This window comes from Hemicordylus capensis, chromosome 6 (genome assembly GCF_027244095.1).
Source record: "Hemicordylus capensis ecotype Gifberg chromosome 6, rHemCap1.1.pri, whole genome shotgun sequence".
Classification (NCBI taxonomy): domain Eukaryota; kingdom Metazoa; phylum Chordata; class Lepidosauria; order Squamata; family Cordylidae; genus Hemicordylus; species Hemicordylus capensis.
The window spans coordinates 147267351-147283738 of NC_069662.1; the positions used below are offsets into that span (position 1 = coordinate 147267351).

At 45.1% G+C, this 16388-nt stretch overlaps 1 long non-coding RNA gene across 8 annotated transcripts in view; it reads left to right on the top strand.

The window, feature by feature from the left end:
- Window positions 1-16070: 16070 nt before the first annotated feature.
- The window catches only part of LOC128329647 (uncharacterized), a 224983-nt gene continuing 224665 nt past the window's right edge, over window positions 16071-16388 (top strand). For all 8 annotated transcript variants that reach the window (XR_008309735.1, XR_008309732.1, XR_008309736.1 and 5 more), the window contains exon 1: window positions 16071-16238. This is a non-coding gene — a long non-coding RNA (uncharacterized LOC128329647). The remainder of the gene's footprint in view (window positions 16239-16388) is intronic.

Genomic DNA, 16388 nt, shown 5'->3' on the forward strand with positions numbered 1-16388 from the left:
TGCTAAGCAGAGTTGGCTTTGGTTTGCATTCAGATGGGTGACTGCAGGTGAGTGCTGTCAGATATTCCCCTTAGGGGATGGGGCCATAGCTCAGTGACAGAGCATCTGCTTTGTATACAGAAGGTCTTAGGTTCGATCCCTGGCAACTCCAAGTAGGGCTGGGAAAGACTTCTGTCTGGGATCCTGGAGAGCTGCTGCTAGTCAGTGTAGACAATACTGAGCTAGATGAACCAATGATCTGACTTGGTATAAAGCAACCTCCTATGTACCTTCACTGCCATATACCTGTACAGCAGTCCTACTTGTGAATTATACCTGTCTTATGAGTCTCCTGTTATCTTTCATCTCAGCTGAGATGGACCTTTAATGCACCATTCTGTGTGATGTTTCCATATCCACACTGGTCCTTCTACCAACATTAAGATGACACATTTGTTTGATGACAAAACTACATGACAAGAGAGAAGAGTGATTGCCAAGCTGGCAACCATAAGAGGAGACTGTACCTTGTTTGTGTGAGACTGCAGCACAGCTACATTCCTGGGTCTGACCAACAGTTGATGAGCAGCTGTTAGGTTACCAAGGCACCATCCCTTCTGGCAACACATGCCAATGTGCGCGTGCTCACAAGTTTTTTGATGTCCGCTCAGTTAATTTTTGATCCAGCTCAGGTTGAATCAGGAAGGCCCAACTCTGAATGCATGTGCGCACACACTGTCTTGATGTTGCCACCCAGAACAAAACTCATTCTGCACTCAGATGGAAAAATTTTTTAGAGAGAACACTGGGATAACCTTTTCCCAGTGCATAGCTGACAGAGGCTCTCCTGAGTAAGGGGTTGGCCTGTGTAGGCATTGTGAGACATAACAAGCTAGACATGTCTCCAGAGATGCAACCACATTCACAAATGGAAGCACTAATATATGTGTTTGTCTCGGATGGACAGAAGATGTTTCTCAGGAAGTTTGTGCCCAAGACAGCTGACAAAAAACCAAGGAAAAAATGTGTTGATTGTGGGTAACTGGCCTGTAGAATGAACTTCACCAGCTCCAAGGTTGTCTTTAGCTCAGTCACTATGGCCCATTTGGACATAGCGTGAAACTTTGGGTAGACAGAGGGGCGCTTCTCACGATCAACAAAAATCGGGCTAGCAAAGGCTAGCCTGATTTTTGTTGACCGTCAGAACCACCGGGCTCACAGCTGAGCCCGGTGGTTCTGGAGCAGCAAACCCACTCAAGAACCCCTTCTAAAAAGCAGGTTTGCGGAGCGAGCGCTCCTGCAAACCTGCTTTTTGCGATCATGAGTAGCTGCGGGGCGCTTTCGCACTGTGCCTACTCATGAGTAGACCCCCAGCCGGGAGGCTTAAAAGCAGCCTCCCGGCTCGGGGGTCTCCCCAGTATGCCCTGCGCACTCACACAGGGCATACTGGGGCTTGCAGGGGTCTCCGTCTCGGTGCCGGCCATCATGTGGGTGGCCAATCTAGCCACCCAGGGTTCCCTGCCCGCTCGTGAGCGGGGAGAGCAGGCTTAGCCCGCTCTTCCCGCTCATAGGTTAAAACCGGGTTTCACTGATCGTGAGACATGGTCCAAAATCTGTGGTTAATCTGTGAATCTGGGAATCATCCCACAGACAACTGTCCAGCTGTGGTTTCACAACCTCTGGCTTCTGGGCAGAGGGGCCCTTCCCTCTGCCTGGTCCACCAAGGTTGCATCCAAGCAAGCACCACACTGTGCGTGTCGCCAGACCACAGGCAAGACATCAAGATATCAGTAAAGCAGCAACCACTGGCCATGATCTTCTAGGGGGCATGCCCAGTGAGATCACACTTTTCCAGCATTGATCGCTCGCCCTCACAAGCTTTAAAAACCTTTCCTCTCACCACTTGCACCACTGCCCTTGCAAGTGCTCTGCAGCTATACAGTCCAACATAACCATATTTACTGGTACCAGGGGATGAAGACGTGTACTAGTTTTCTGATACTCTGGGAAGGGATCATGATGAATTCCAAGAATGGAATATGTATATGAAGGAAAGCAAGGGTTCCTGAGGTTTGGTCCACTGTGACAAAGGATGCTCTTGGACTTGTAGACCTGGGCCAAGCAGTTCAGGAAGCCCCAAAACACTCCTGCCCACATGTCAGCTTGCCAGCCAAGGATTAGCATTCTCATGGGAGGGCCAGTCCACTGGGCAAAACCAGAGGCATCATGTGCTTTGGGTCTCCGCTGGACTGCAATCTCATGAGGTAGACCATCCAACTATGGGGGGCCTCACTGATGTCAGGCTCCCAATTTCTCTGGTTAATAACAGAATCCATACTCTGTACCTTCCCCTCTCTACTCAACCCTCCCAGACTTCCAAGAAGCGCAGTCTGCTCTATGTGTCCGAACAGTTTTGGGTGCGCAGAGTTGGGAATGAACAAGAATGGATCCTATGTCCACAGCCAAAGGGGCCCTGCTGAGTAGTTGGAATGCTCAGCAAAATGAGCACAGGCACAACCATTTTCTACCATGTCAAGTTTAATGAATTGGCTAGCAAAGCTAAAGGAGGTGGCACTCATAAGTAAACAACGCATCTGTATTTTGCACCTAAGACACTGCGGTCTTGAGATAGTAAGCATACATAGCCCCATTCCCTTCACACACTCTTGCCTTTGTGCAAGAGGACACCAGTTCTGACTCAGTCCATCTAGCAATGGAAACTTTTATTTTGCAAAAATCTCTCTGCCCCACAAGGTGGGATAGCCACCTGACTGAATCACAAACTGCCTTAGGGCACGTTTTCAAGCATAACTCCCCCAAGAGAACCACTTAGCTTCAGAACTCTGATTGGCTCCTACTATCCTACCAATGCTCACACACTGTGAGCTGTGGCTGCTACTCTTTGCCCCTCTTCCCTGCTGCATCCCACTTTCTACTCCTGAGGGAGCACCTTGCCCAGCCTTTGTGCACTGAATGCACCTGGGAAGGATAGCCATCAGCTCAACAACTCAAGCCATCTATCCCTAAGCCTCCTCACCTCTTTCTCTGTCTCTGTCCCTGCCTACCCGGCACTTTTTACTAAGAACCTCTATGTAGACTCCTTTGAAGAAACGTGAGCCAAATTATTGAATTGTCTAATTGATCTATTTTGCCTTTTGTAACTCCCCATTGTTACCCCAAATAAAGCCTTGAAACTGTAAGCAGGTCATCTCCTCCTTTCCAATACTTGCTGAAATTGATGTTGTATCAAAACTGCACACTAATTTAAGCTAGTTTCCCCACTTTAGCCCAAAAGCATAGCCGGAGTGCCTAGCCCATTGCTCCTGTGCAGTTCTGGTGACAGCTGTCAAAATGTTTCGTATGGTAATTCCAAGTAAAGGTCTTGCATGCCAGGCAACATGCCAGGGTGTGCGTTGCAGGTGTTTCAAGAAATCCAATCTAATGGACAGAGATAGACACCGGATTTGTGGGGCTGCATGTTTCTGTTTCTTTATATCACTGGACAACAGGAGGATTTACACAGCTGGGGTTTACACAGGTTTATGCATGGGGTCGGCACATTAGTATTTCTGCCAAGTGATGTGGAATTACTCCTCTGGCATGTGTGCCCTTTGTGGGGAGACAACTGAGTTGAACAATTTCTGGTGTTACCAGGGCTTCATGTGTTTGTGCACATATCTCTACAGTACTGAATTGCTGGAGACTTCTCTTGCGGCAGCTCTCTTGTCATCCCATCCTATTTTTAGATGGACAAGGGGTGCCCACTAGACACTGGGGAAAGCCAGCTTGTGGTTCTTTAAAGGATGAATGCTAGGGACGTGGCGTCCATGTTGCCAGGCAACGGCAGGAGAAGTGTGGAGTTAGCAGAGGACGGGGCAACATCTCGAAGAGGCAGCCAGCAGGAAGCACAGTTGGCATAGAGCTGACCCATTTCTGGGCTGCTCTGAGCCGCCCTCTCTATGGTTTTGGGAGGGGCCATAGCACAAAACCCAGGTTGTGGTGGTGGCAGAATTTGGATGAAACAATGGCCATTTAGAACCTGAGGTTTCAGTAGCAAAACTCATTATGAATGGAATGTTCAAATTCAGGTTTGTGGTCAAAAATTGGCCCATGGATGAAACTGCGGTTTCATGTATTCAGATGACAACCTTGAACCTCTGGCACGTTTGCCTCCGGTTTGGTGTTACATCTGAAGGAGGCCAGTGAATCCTTTCAGCTGAAATGCTGAGATGTTGAACTATGAACCCCCATTAGTGTGGGGTCTGAAGTGTTCATTTTACTTTGTTAACAGCTCTTTTTCTCAGTGAGTCGTGCATGGCATAGGGCACTATGCTTGGGATATGGGGGTCACCGCTGCACTCTCCTGGAGTATAATGTTAAATTATTGTGGGTTCTGTGGCCTGAAAAAGTTGGGAGGCATCCAAGGTAACCAATGGGACTACTTGGGAGTAAGAAGTTCTACTTGTGTGTAAAAAATATGACTCCGGATTAGGGTTAAGGGGGTTGTCTAAAAATCAGGATCGTCTTCTATTTGGATAAGTATGGGTAAGCATAAATGGATGATGGTTTATCTGGATTTGACTCCTGTGCAGCAAAATCTGTATTGCCTTTGTTATAATCACAGTTAGCCCAATAATTTTCTATTGCTGCACAGTTTACACATATAGTTTTGAAAGAAATAACTAATGATGATGTTGTGTATACACACATACAGGCAGTTTGCAAGGCAAATGGAAAATGACTGATTACCCTTCTACTCCAACTCTAATGTTTTTCTCTGCAAATGTTTTGAAATTATCTGATGGATTCAAAATTGTCCTGAAATGAGGGCTCTTAGATACTGAAGAGGTGGAAATTTTCCTGTTTGGAGGCATGAGTTACTGTGAGATTCCGTTAGGATGCAGAAATGCTACAAAATACTGGCTTTGATGGAGCACAATGTTTGGGGGAAAATCAGGTGCTGTATTATAGACAACATGTCAAGTTTCTATTAAATAATTGGGGCAGCTCCTTCTGAAATTGAATGCTGTTCAGAGTAAGTGCACAGCTACTATCCCCTTGCCGAAGCCTATCATTTGCTGTCTCACATACTAGCTAACATGCATTTGGGTCAAATATTTTAGCTGACTTGCTAAGACAGTTTTGGAGGCGATAACACTTTTCTCAGGTAGTAAAGATTCTAACCATTTTGAGATATTTTGAGATCAAATCTAGCAATCTGAATTCTGCTCAGAAGGAAAAATTCAGGATCTGTTCTGTCCTGTAATAATATGACATGCACAACTCCTCACAACTTGCCTTTTCCAGGCAGTGGAGCAGTAAGATTGCAACCTGCAGGATACAGGAAGGTCTCTGAAAAATGGGTTGAGCTATACCTGTACTATGGCAAATTGTGAACTCACAAAATGCTGGAACTCTGAGAATTATATGGGGAAGATGATAAACATGAGGGTCAAAGCCTCTTACACTAATTCGGGAGCTGGGCACGCTCCCAATGCTATCTTCCTATAGGTTCAATTAAAAACAAGGTCAGAGGTGGAGAGCTGGATAGTTTTTCAAGCCCCAGTTGGGTAGGACAAGCACACCCTACCCAGTTTCTGTCCCCAGCTTCTGAACATAGGAACACAGGGAGCTGCCATATACTGAGTCAGGCCATTGGTCTATCTAGCTCAGTACTGACTACCCAGACTGGCAGCGGCTTCTCCAAGGTTGCAGACAGGAATCTCTCTCAGCCCTATCCTGGAGATGCTAGGGAGGGAACTTGGAAACTTCTGCTCTTCCCAGAGCAGCTTCATCCCCTAAGGAGAATCTCTTACAGTGCTCACACATCATGTCTCCATATGCAACCAGGGCAGACCCTGCTTAGTTCAGGGGACAAGTTATGCTTTCTACCACAAGACCAGCTCTCTGCTTACGAGATAAGTGGGGGAAATTGTCCTACTCAGCTGGGGCTTGACTGATGAATAAGCTCCACACCTCGAAACTTATTTTAACTAGCATACAATGGAAAATTGGAAGCAAGTCCAGCTCCTGAATTAGGGTAGGAGACTTCTCCTGTCCTAATGTTTACAATGTGAACTGCTCTATAGGCTGCCAGGCAAGGGATATGCACATCAATTCGAATTTGAATTGATTCAAATTCAAAATGAATCACCCCTTAAAATCAAACTGACCCCTTAAAAAACACCCATTAAAATAACTCAGAACCTTCTAATAGGGCGGTATAGTAATGTAATGTAATGTAATGTAATGTAATAAAATAAAAGGGCAATTCGATTTGAATTTGAATTCAATTCAAGAGCTTTTTGGCACCTTTAAAAAACCACTCATTCCCCTTGATTGGTTAAAAAATGCACCAATACAGGGTCAAATCGCATCAAATTTGAATCAAATTTGAATTGAATTTTTGGACCAGATTTGAATTTGATTCAAATTTTGTGCACATCTATGCCAGGCAACACTCTCCAGGAAAAGTCACCCTACAGTTTGTTCATCATGTAAACGATGGTTGAGAAAGTCAGTAGAGATGTGCAGAACTGTTTTGAATAGAACTGGGTTCAATTCAAACCAGCCTGGTTCAACCGGTTCGAACTCAAAGCGAACCAGCTTCCAAAAAAGGCTAATTGGTCTTCAGTTTCATAACTGACATTTAGGGGTGTGCAGAACTGGTTCGAATCAAAATGGGTTTGATTTTAACTGGCCTGGTTTGAGCAACTCCTCTAAACCCCAGCACTCTTCCCAGAATCATGGACCATGTGGCGATGGCACAGTTCTGGCCTCCTTGCATGCACTGAATAATGCAAATGGACCGTGTCCAGTTTGGTTCAAACTCAGACCAGCTGCCTTTTTTTTTTTTAGACTAGTTCGAGTTTAAACAGGTTGAACCGGGCCGGATAGAATGGAACCCGGTTTTATTCAAACCAGTTCTGCACGCTCCTAAAAGTCAGTCATGAAACTGAAGACCAATTAGCCTTTTTTGGAAGCTGGTTCGCTTCGAGTTCGAACCGGTTGAGCCAGGCTGGTTTGAATTGAACCCAGTTCTATTCGAAACAGTTCTGCACATCTCTACTGACTTTCTCAACCATCGTTCACATGATGAACAAACTGTAGGGTGACTTTTCCTGGAGAGTTTTGCCTGGCATAGATGTGCACAAAATAATTTTTTTAATTGTTACTAATTTGAATTGAATTCAAAAAATTCACTTTGAATTTGAATCAAATTCAATTCTGGTCCAAAAATTCAATTCAAATTTGATTCAAATTTGATGCGATTTGACCCTGTATTGGTGCATTTTTTAACCAATCAGGGGGCATGAGTGGTTTTTTAAAGGTGCCAAAAAACTCTTGAATTGAATTCAAATTCAAATCGAATTGCCTTTTTATTTTATTTTATTTTATTTTATTACATTACATTACATTACATTACATTACTATACCGCCCTATTAGAAGGTTCTGAGTTATTTTAATGGGTGTTTTTTAAGGGGTCAGTTTGATTTTAAGGGGTGATTCATTTTGAATTTGAATCAATTCAAATTCGAATTGATGTGCATATCCCTTGCCTGGCAGCCTATAGAGCAGTTCACATTGTAAACATTAGGACAGGAGAAGTCTCCTACCCTAATTCAGGAGCTGGACTTGCTTCCAATTTTCCATTGTATGCTAGTTAAAATAAGTTTCGAGGTGTGGAGCTTATTCATCAGTCAAGCCCCAGCTGAGTAGGACAATTTCCCCCACTTACCTCGTAAGCAGAGAGCTGGTCTTGTGGTAGAAAGCATAACTTGTCCCCTGAGCTAAGCAGGGTCTGCCCTGGTTGCCTATGGAGACATGATGTGTGAGCACTGTAAGAGATTCTCCTTAGGGGATGAAGCTGCTCTGGGAAGAGCAGAAGGTTTCAAGTTCCCTCCCTGGCTTCTCCAAGATACGGCTGAGAGAGATTCCTGCCTGCAACCTTGGAGAAGCCGCTGCCAGTCTGGGTAATCAGTACTGAGCTAGATAGACCAATGGCCTGACTCAGTATATGGCAGCTCCCTGTGTTCCTATGTTCAGAAGCTGGGGACAGAATCTGGGTAGGGTGTGCTTGTCCTACCCAACTGGGGCTTGAAAAACTATCCAGCAAAGGAGGCCAGTAGGGGGAAGGGAACTACTGTGGACACCAGCCCCCAGTCGCCTCGGAGAAATCCCATGGAGGAGGTAAGTTTAAACTTGTCTCTCTAGGCAAAACTGAAACTGCCCTGTCAGAAACAAACCCAGCTAGCCAGAAACCAACCCTAGAAAATACTAGGCCTACCAAACTACCTCCACTGGTCTGAACCTTGTCCTTCTCAGGATCTCCTTCTAAACTGAGGCTCCTCAGGAATGTCCTTGTCTATGTACAAATACATGTCCTTATCTATACATTTATCTTAGCAATGTCCTGATAAAGCAATGATGTTGTTACACCATCTGGGCCTGATAAAAAGAAGGCATAGAGCTGCATCTCATCATGGCCCAACTGGCTTGTCAGCCCAAATTGTTCCACTGCTTTCTTCAGCTTGCAAAACCTGCAAGGTCTCTCTCTAGATAGATAGATTCGAATGGTTAAAAACCTTCTTTGATCTCTTGGACACGAAAGAACAGAAACTCTGCTGTGCTAATATTGCCTGTCACTACTAAGAAATACGTATAACCAAGGTTGCAGATTTAATACAGAAAATCAACTTAGGGAGTGCAGTGAAACTCTTAAAGTCTTTTGAAGTTGATGGAAAAGTTGCAGCTCTCTTTTGTGAGGTGTGGGTTCACTTCTTTACTTTGTTCTTTGACAGACAAATACAATCAACAATCCTTGTTGCATTTCAGCACATTCTCCCCCACCTCCCCAATAAAACACTAGCTTTAGTAGAGGGAAGGAGAGAGAAGAAGAGAGCTTATAATCCACCCTGTGTTGTCACCCTGCCCTGGAAGACAGTGAGGCTCTTCTCATGATGGGTGAGCAGTCAGTCGCCCATACAACTGGGCATCACAGAACTGGCAGGGGCTGGGGAGTTCGGGGGCCACGTGGCCCCCACAGGGCATGCTGGAGAGACCCCCGAGCCGGGAGGCTGCTTTTCAGCCTCCCGGTCAGGGGTCTCCTCGTGAGTAGCCATGGCACAGAGCTGCACCGTGGCAACTCACAATCAGAAAAACCGGGTTTGCAGAGCACTCACTCTGCAAACCCATTTTAATTGCCGGGCTATTTAAGCAGGTGACCTGCTTAAGAACCACCGGGCTTGCAGCCAAGCCCGGTGGTTCTCACGATGGGAAGAAATCAGGCTAGCCTCCACTAGCCCGATTTCCTCCCATCATGTGAATAGCCTCGGTGAGTAGAGTTTGTGATGAGTACCAGCAGCTGCCTCTCTGTTTTCTTGAACCTCTCTTTCTTTGGGAGCAATATCGTGGCAGGCATCTCTTAGTGGCAGAGCTGTAGCTTCCAGGAGGGCCCAGAGTGTGGACTCTGCAGTTTCTGCTGGACCTTGCATCATTTCCTGGGCTGGCAGTATAAAAGAGCATGTTGCCCTGGTGGCGAGCTCACTGCCAGCAGGGTCGCCGCTGAGGGGATGACACCAAAGGGGGTCACCCCTTTGGAAGCCATCAGGGTGAGGGCTCTACTCTGCTTCCTGTGAGTACAGCTTTAGCTGTTTAATTATGTGCCTGAATGATTCACATGAACCTCGGATGAGCTGGGGGTGCTTCAGCTAGAGTGGTTATGGGTAGGGGAAGGTTAGGTGTGAGACCTCGTTCACAGTAGGAGAGGGGAAGAGTGGCTCAACATCTTATTCCTATTCCTTCTTCTGGCTGTTTCCACAATAGGAGGGTTCCTGCTGCCGGAACAGCTTGTCCATTGGCCTGCTGGTGATGCTGTTTAATGCCAGGTTGGTCCAGAATAAAATCTCTATGACCCACAATTTAATTGTGGAGGAAGGGGCCAACATGGTTTGTATTATGGAGGCCTGGGTGAGGGAGCTGGGAGAGATTAGTGTTTCCCAGCTGTGTCCACTCGGGTATTTGGTGCACCATCAGCATAGGCTGGAGAGCAGGGAGGTGGGGTTGCTGTAATTTATAAAAGCTGTTTTTCTCTCTAGGCCCCTTTTCCCAAGTGAATGACAGTTCAGAGTGTTTGTACCTGGTTCTAGGCTCTCAGGACAGTGTGAGGATTCTGCTGTTGTACCAGCCATCCTGCTTCTCAGCTGTCTCCCTGCCTGAGCTCATGGGCTGGTCTCAGATTTGGTATTGAGGACTCCCAGAATGATTGTTATGGATGACCTCAACATCCAATTTGAGACTTCCCTGTGTGGGGCGGCTCAGGATTTCATGGCTGCCATAACCACCATGGGGCTGTCCCAAGACGTTGTTGGCCCAACATATGAATTGGGGCACACTCTGGATCTGTTTTTTTTTTTTTTTTGACTGAGCAGGAGGATGGTGATTTGAAGGTGAGTGATGTGTCATGTGCCTTTGTCATGGTCAGATCATGTCTTTCTGAGCTTTAGAGTTTCAGTGGTTATACCACACTGCAAGGGTAGGGGACCTATTAAAATGGTCTGCCCCTGGAGACTGATGGACTCCAGTGGATTCCTAAGGGTTCTGGGGGATTTTTCAGCTGGTATGGCAGACACTCCTGTCGAAGCAATTGTTGCTTTCTGGAATTGAGAGATAGCTCAGGTGGTTGACACGATCGGTCCCAAACACCCTCTCCTGCAAAGCAGGACCCGTGCAGCACCGTGGTATACACCTGAGCTGAGGGTGATGAAGCAAGCTGGGAGACAGCTGGAATACAGCTGGAGGGATGAGTCAGAGTAAACATAGGTTAGAGCCCATTATTGAGCTTATTCTATGGCAGTGATGGAACAGAATAATTTTTTTCTGTCCACCATTTATTTATGTATTAATTACTTATTCAAACATTTTTATACCACTCAATATATGTGAATCTCTAGGAGGTGTACAGAATTAAAACCCAACAAATATGAAACAGAGTTAAAACACTTAAAGTTTCACAAGATAAATAAAAACAATCTCATAAGATAAAAATAAATTAAATAGTTTAAAATTAATTTTAGTTAAATGCCTGAGAAAACAGATGCCTCTTGAGAGTCTTCCTAAAAGCAAACAGAGAAGGAAATTCTTCCAAGGAGCATATTCCAAAGCCCTGGGGCAGACACAGAGCAGGTCTGGTCCCGAGTCACCATCAAATGAGCCAAAGGCAACTATAACCAGACCTCTCCAGATGATCTAAATAGGCGACAGGGTTCATGACAAAAAAGGCACTCTCTTAAGTACCCTGAGTCCAAGCCATTGAGGGATTTATAGATAATAACCAGCACTTTGTATTTCACTCAGAAACATACCGGCAGCCAATGCAGTTCTTTTAAAATTAGTGTTATATGGTCCCTTCAGGACCAGTCTGGCTGCCACTGTACCAATTGTAGTTTCCAGACTACTTACAAAGGCAGCCCCATGTAGAGTGCATTACAGTAGTCAAACCTAGAGGTTACCAGCATATGCACCACTGTTTAAAGATCATTTACCTCCAGAAATGGATGTAGCTGACATATCAGCCAAAGCTGATAAAAAGTTCTCCTGGCCACTGCCTCAACCTGAGAAACCAGAGAGCATTTTGGATCCAGGAGCACTCTCAAGCTATGTATCTGATCTTTCAGGGGGAGTGTAACCCCATCCAGAACAGGCAGATCTAAACCATCTCTTGGGTCCCAACCACCTTCCATCTTATTTGGATTCAACTTCAGTTTATTATCCCTCATCCAGCCCATTACCACCTCAAGATAGGCACTCAGGGAAGTTATGCCATTTCATGATGCTGATATGGAGAAATAGATCTGGGTGTCATCAGTATATTGATAACACCCTGCACCAAACCTCATGCTGATCTATCATGACAGCCCACTCCTGAAATGAACTTAAAGTCTCCCACCACCAACAACCTGGGCCATTCCAATGCTAACTGCACAACCAGATCCATCAGCTCAGTTAGGGATTCCAATGGGCAATGGAGTGATGGGTACACCCACAGGAATCCCAGTCTCTCCTTGGTTCCTAGACTTAGGATCTTGGTTCTAAGACTTAGGATCTCTGTCAGGCCAATTCTCTGACAGAAATCCTGGTAAGGGAGATGTTATTCTTATAGACTATAGTCACCCTACCTCTCTGTCTACATCCTTTCACCTGCTCCACCATGGAGTAACCCACTGGGAGAAGCTGGGACCAAACTGGACCACTAGCCTCAGGGCTGTCCTTAGAGAGCCTTGGTGGGGTGCAGGACCCAGGGCAAATCAGCCAGTGAGGGGCCCCCTTCCAGTTAATTCTAATGGTGGTTAAAAGAGTGGGGTCTGGGGTGGTCGCCCTGCTTGCCATGCCCTAGGGACAGCCCTGACTAGCTTCTCCCAACCAGATCTCTGTAATGCACTTCAGGTTGGCTTCTTCATCCATAATCATGGATGACCTCAGACTTATTTTAGACCAATCTGATCCAACCCAACAGTGAGACTGTTGGCCATGTGGGTCCCTCCCAACTATCAGGTTGTCTGTGTCAGATCATGGCCAAATACCAGAGATGTCTACTATGGCTTCAGCTTCAGGAAAAACTTTGAATCCTAGAGCCACCCATACCAGTTGGGGATCCAACAACAAATTTTGAAGGCAAAAAATGTGCTTCTTAAACAGGAGCAGAAAAAAAGGGGGGGGGGATGCATGACAAATAAAGAAAATAAGATGGAGAACACCGTGCAGAAATAGATATTCAAAGGTCACTTAAATTACTGCTAGTGGTGACAACGCTACTGATACTTGAAAAATGGCCAAAGCTCTGTATAATAAAGAAAGGAGGCAAAACGTATGTACTGTATCCATACGACTGGTTCCAGATGCTATATATTGCTGTAAATGTATCAATCAAAAGTCTAAAAGACTAGAAAAGATACCATTGATATAACCAATAATCCTATACATGCATAAAGTTGAATATTTAGACTTCAATAGTAGATAAATAACTATATCCAACATAAGTATACATATGGGCAATTGCATAAATATGCTACGAATGATGTATATGAGTCCATATGAGATTGAATAAATGTTCCAACATTGATGGAAATTCCAGATGAACGATGTTGTGTAGATATAGTTATAAATGTCTAAACATACATGGAAGAAAATATAGCATCACCCACAGGAGGAGTAGAGTTTCTTGCAAAGCTAAGTTGTAAATCCTGAGTCCTGTGAAAAGTTCCTACAAAAGAGGAGCAAAAGCTTCTTCCAAAGCTGAATCTTAAGAGGAAATCTTCAAAGTTGAATCCTTACAGAAAACTCTTATGGGCTAACCCGGGATTTTCCAGCCCATTTCGGGTATTCCTTCATCAGAAAGCCCAGTTATTCAAACTTCCTCCCAAGTTGACAATCTTTTTGGAGGCAACTTTCCCTCCTACATCTTACTAGAAAAGCAGAGCACTTACAGGAGGCATGCTGGAAGATGTTGCATTTCTAGTGAATCTATTCCTTGATCTACATTATTTACAGTGTTAGTCCAGTCCTAGACTGGAGGCAGGGCAGACAAACAAGCAGCAGAAGAATAGAAAGCAGTCTGCACTTGCCTTTCTGTAACCAAAACTTCTGTGATTAAACCATTAGTTCCGTGCAGAACAAAGAGGACATTGAACAGCCTGTCCCCTGCCATTACCTGGCTCCCAAGTAAAGGAGGAGGAGAGGGTAGGGCAGAGAGAAGGTGGGGCAGGTCCAGCCCCACAGTCATGGATGTCATGCATTTCCGCTAGAACTCTGGGGGTTTTCTAGTGGTCCTGACTTGTTTGGGGCTCCCTGCTGTCATGATGGAACTCCCTCCAGCAACATGCAACAGAGGGTATGTTGGCCTGACATGTTGTCAGATCCACACAACTACACAGCCTTACTAGGCAGATATTATGCTAAATGTTTTGCTTGCAGTTGTTTGGCACAAATGCAAGTGCAAACATAAAGGCATTGGTGAAATCATTCCTATCTCAGCAACAAGGGGATTACATACCTGGAAGGAGAGCAAAGATCTTATATGCTAGTCAAATGCCCCCTTTTCCTGAAAAAAGAAATATTTACCAGAGGTAGTTGTATTTTTATTTTCTCAGGAAATGTTGCTTCTGTCTCCACAAGTCGGAGTGGTCCAGTCAGTGGTCGAAAGCCTGTCTTTTGACAGTTGTGCAAAAAGGTAGAGAGGTCATTTGTCTGCCTTCTATTTAATTCAAGAAATTCACTGTCAAGGATTAAGTTATCTTTGACTTCTACTGTAGGGCGATTTTTATTCTTCCTGATTTGCAGCCTGCATGCATGACCTTCAGAGTTTGTAGAGCCTGAAAAGCAATGTTTGTTTCATGTGGCATTAAGCTCAAAGGTTATTTCATACATAAGAGTTGGGGAACACATATAGATTTAGAAACCAGGCTTGTGGAAAGATACAGATGCTTGTGGCACAACCTTCACTCTCTGATCTGTGCCCAGGTGGTCATTCTTTGCACATGGATATGTAGAAGAATTAAATTGCCTGAATTAGTCTACTTTTGAATCTCAGAACTCATTTCCAAATTAGGTATCGGAGTTCAGATCTCTCTCCCCTCTGCACCTGCCACTTTTCCTGGATTGCCAGTTGCTCTTTCTTGCTAAGATTCATTGCCTATTTTCCCTTCCTTAGCCTGTTCTCTATCACCAGAATTTCTGAGCTGCCATCATATAAACTGTGTCCATTGAAGTACTGTGCTGGAGTTAACATCAAGTGTTATGAAGGTTCTATTTATGGCATTCAGAACATTAACAGTGCTAGAGGTTCACAAATGGTAGGTGCTGCAGAAAAAAAGGTCACCTGGTAGTATGGCTCAGCCAAGAGTAGGACAGCTGTTGATGGAGATAGAGGAAGGGGGAAGCAGCGGCGTAGCTATAATTCAGCAAAGGGGAGAAACAAATGTTCCTGGGCCCCTGAAGGAGGGGGGACCCACCGGCTGGGTGACAGCTTGCTCTGTGCTCTCCCCCTCATGTCTTTCTGAAGAAAAGGGTATGGGGCAGGGGCCCACATTAACTTTTTGTCCCAGGACTCACTCCAACCTTGCTGTACCCCATGGGGAAAATGTCAAATGACACCTTCCTCATCTGAATCCACAAACTCCAGAGACTCAAACCTAGACTGAAATCCATACTCACGCATTCCCTAATATACAGCAGCTGAAATGCAAGGGGCGACGATGCACCTGCATGAGATTACTGTGCTCTATTATGAATGAGTCGTTGCAGAAAAGTTACAACAATCGTAACTTCCCTATCATGATGTGAATTCAAGCACAATATATCAGTGAAACAGTTCACACATTGGGCAGTGTCATCAAGTATCGAGTAATCAGGTCATGCCAGAATGCAGTCATATACGTTTAGATGTGAATCAGGGTAATTCCAAGGATAATGGAATCAGGCATGTTATTCCTTTTTCGATGACTGTAACCATAAAGCAAATTTTCAAGCTGATATTATATAGACCCACTGGCAAGAGAACATCTCCTACTATTAAGACCATATTTTTTATAAAACCCTTAAATGTCATTGATAGTGTCTGAAACATACAAAATACACCAGTTACAGAATCAAAAATTTTGGACACCATTTCTGATTCAGTTACCGATGTATTTTGCATATTCCAGAAACTATCTATAATATTTAAGGGTTTTGTTAAAATATAGCCATATAGTAGGAGATGTTTTTGCCAGACTCTGAGGGGATGAGGTGGGCTCCTAGCCCTTCTTAAACTCCAGAATGACTGGAGCAACCCCAAAAAGGTCAGCCTCAGGAACAACCAGGGGAGGAGATTAGCTTGTCACCTGAGTCCTCTTCCTCCTGCTGGCTTGCTGCATTCGGCCAGTTCCCTCTCCTAGAGAACTCCTGGCTCACATACTCAGAAGCACGCCCTCCTCATCAGCTGCCTTGTCTTTAAATACCCCAGTGCAGAGCTGAAAGGGCTTAAAGCCTACTTCCAGCCCCACCCCCTTCCTGACCTGACTTCCTGTTTCCTGTCACACCCATTCTAGCTGTCTCCTTAGAGTTGTTTCCTGCAGCTCTCCCTGCCTTGTTCTCTCAGCCCCACTGGGATTTGACCAGCCTGGGCCCTTCTCATCCCCACTGCCCCCCAAAGGGAACAAAAGCCTCAGAGGAGGGGCACCACACCCTTCTCCAGTCTACACAGGGCCACTCAAGTGACCAGGTAACATGGCATCCCAACAGTTTTCTTGCCAGTGGATGGAGATAGATATAGATATAGATATAGATATAGATATAGATATAGATGACTTGAAGATTGGCTTACAGCTACAATCTTTGGGTGGGTGGGGGGAATTGTAACCTGCTTGGTTCT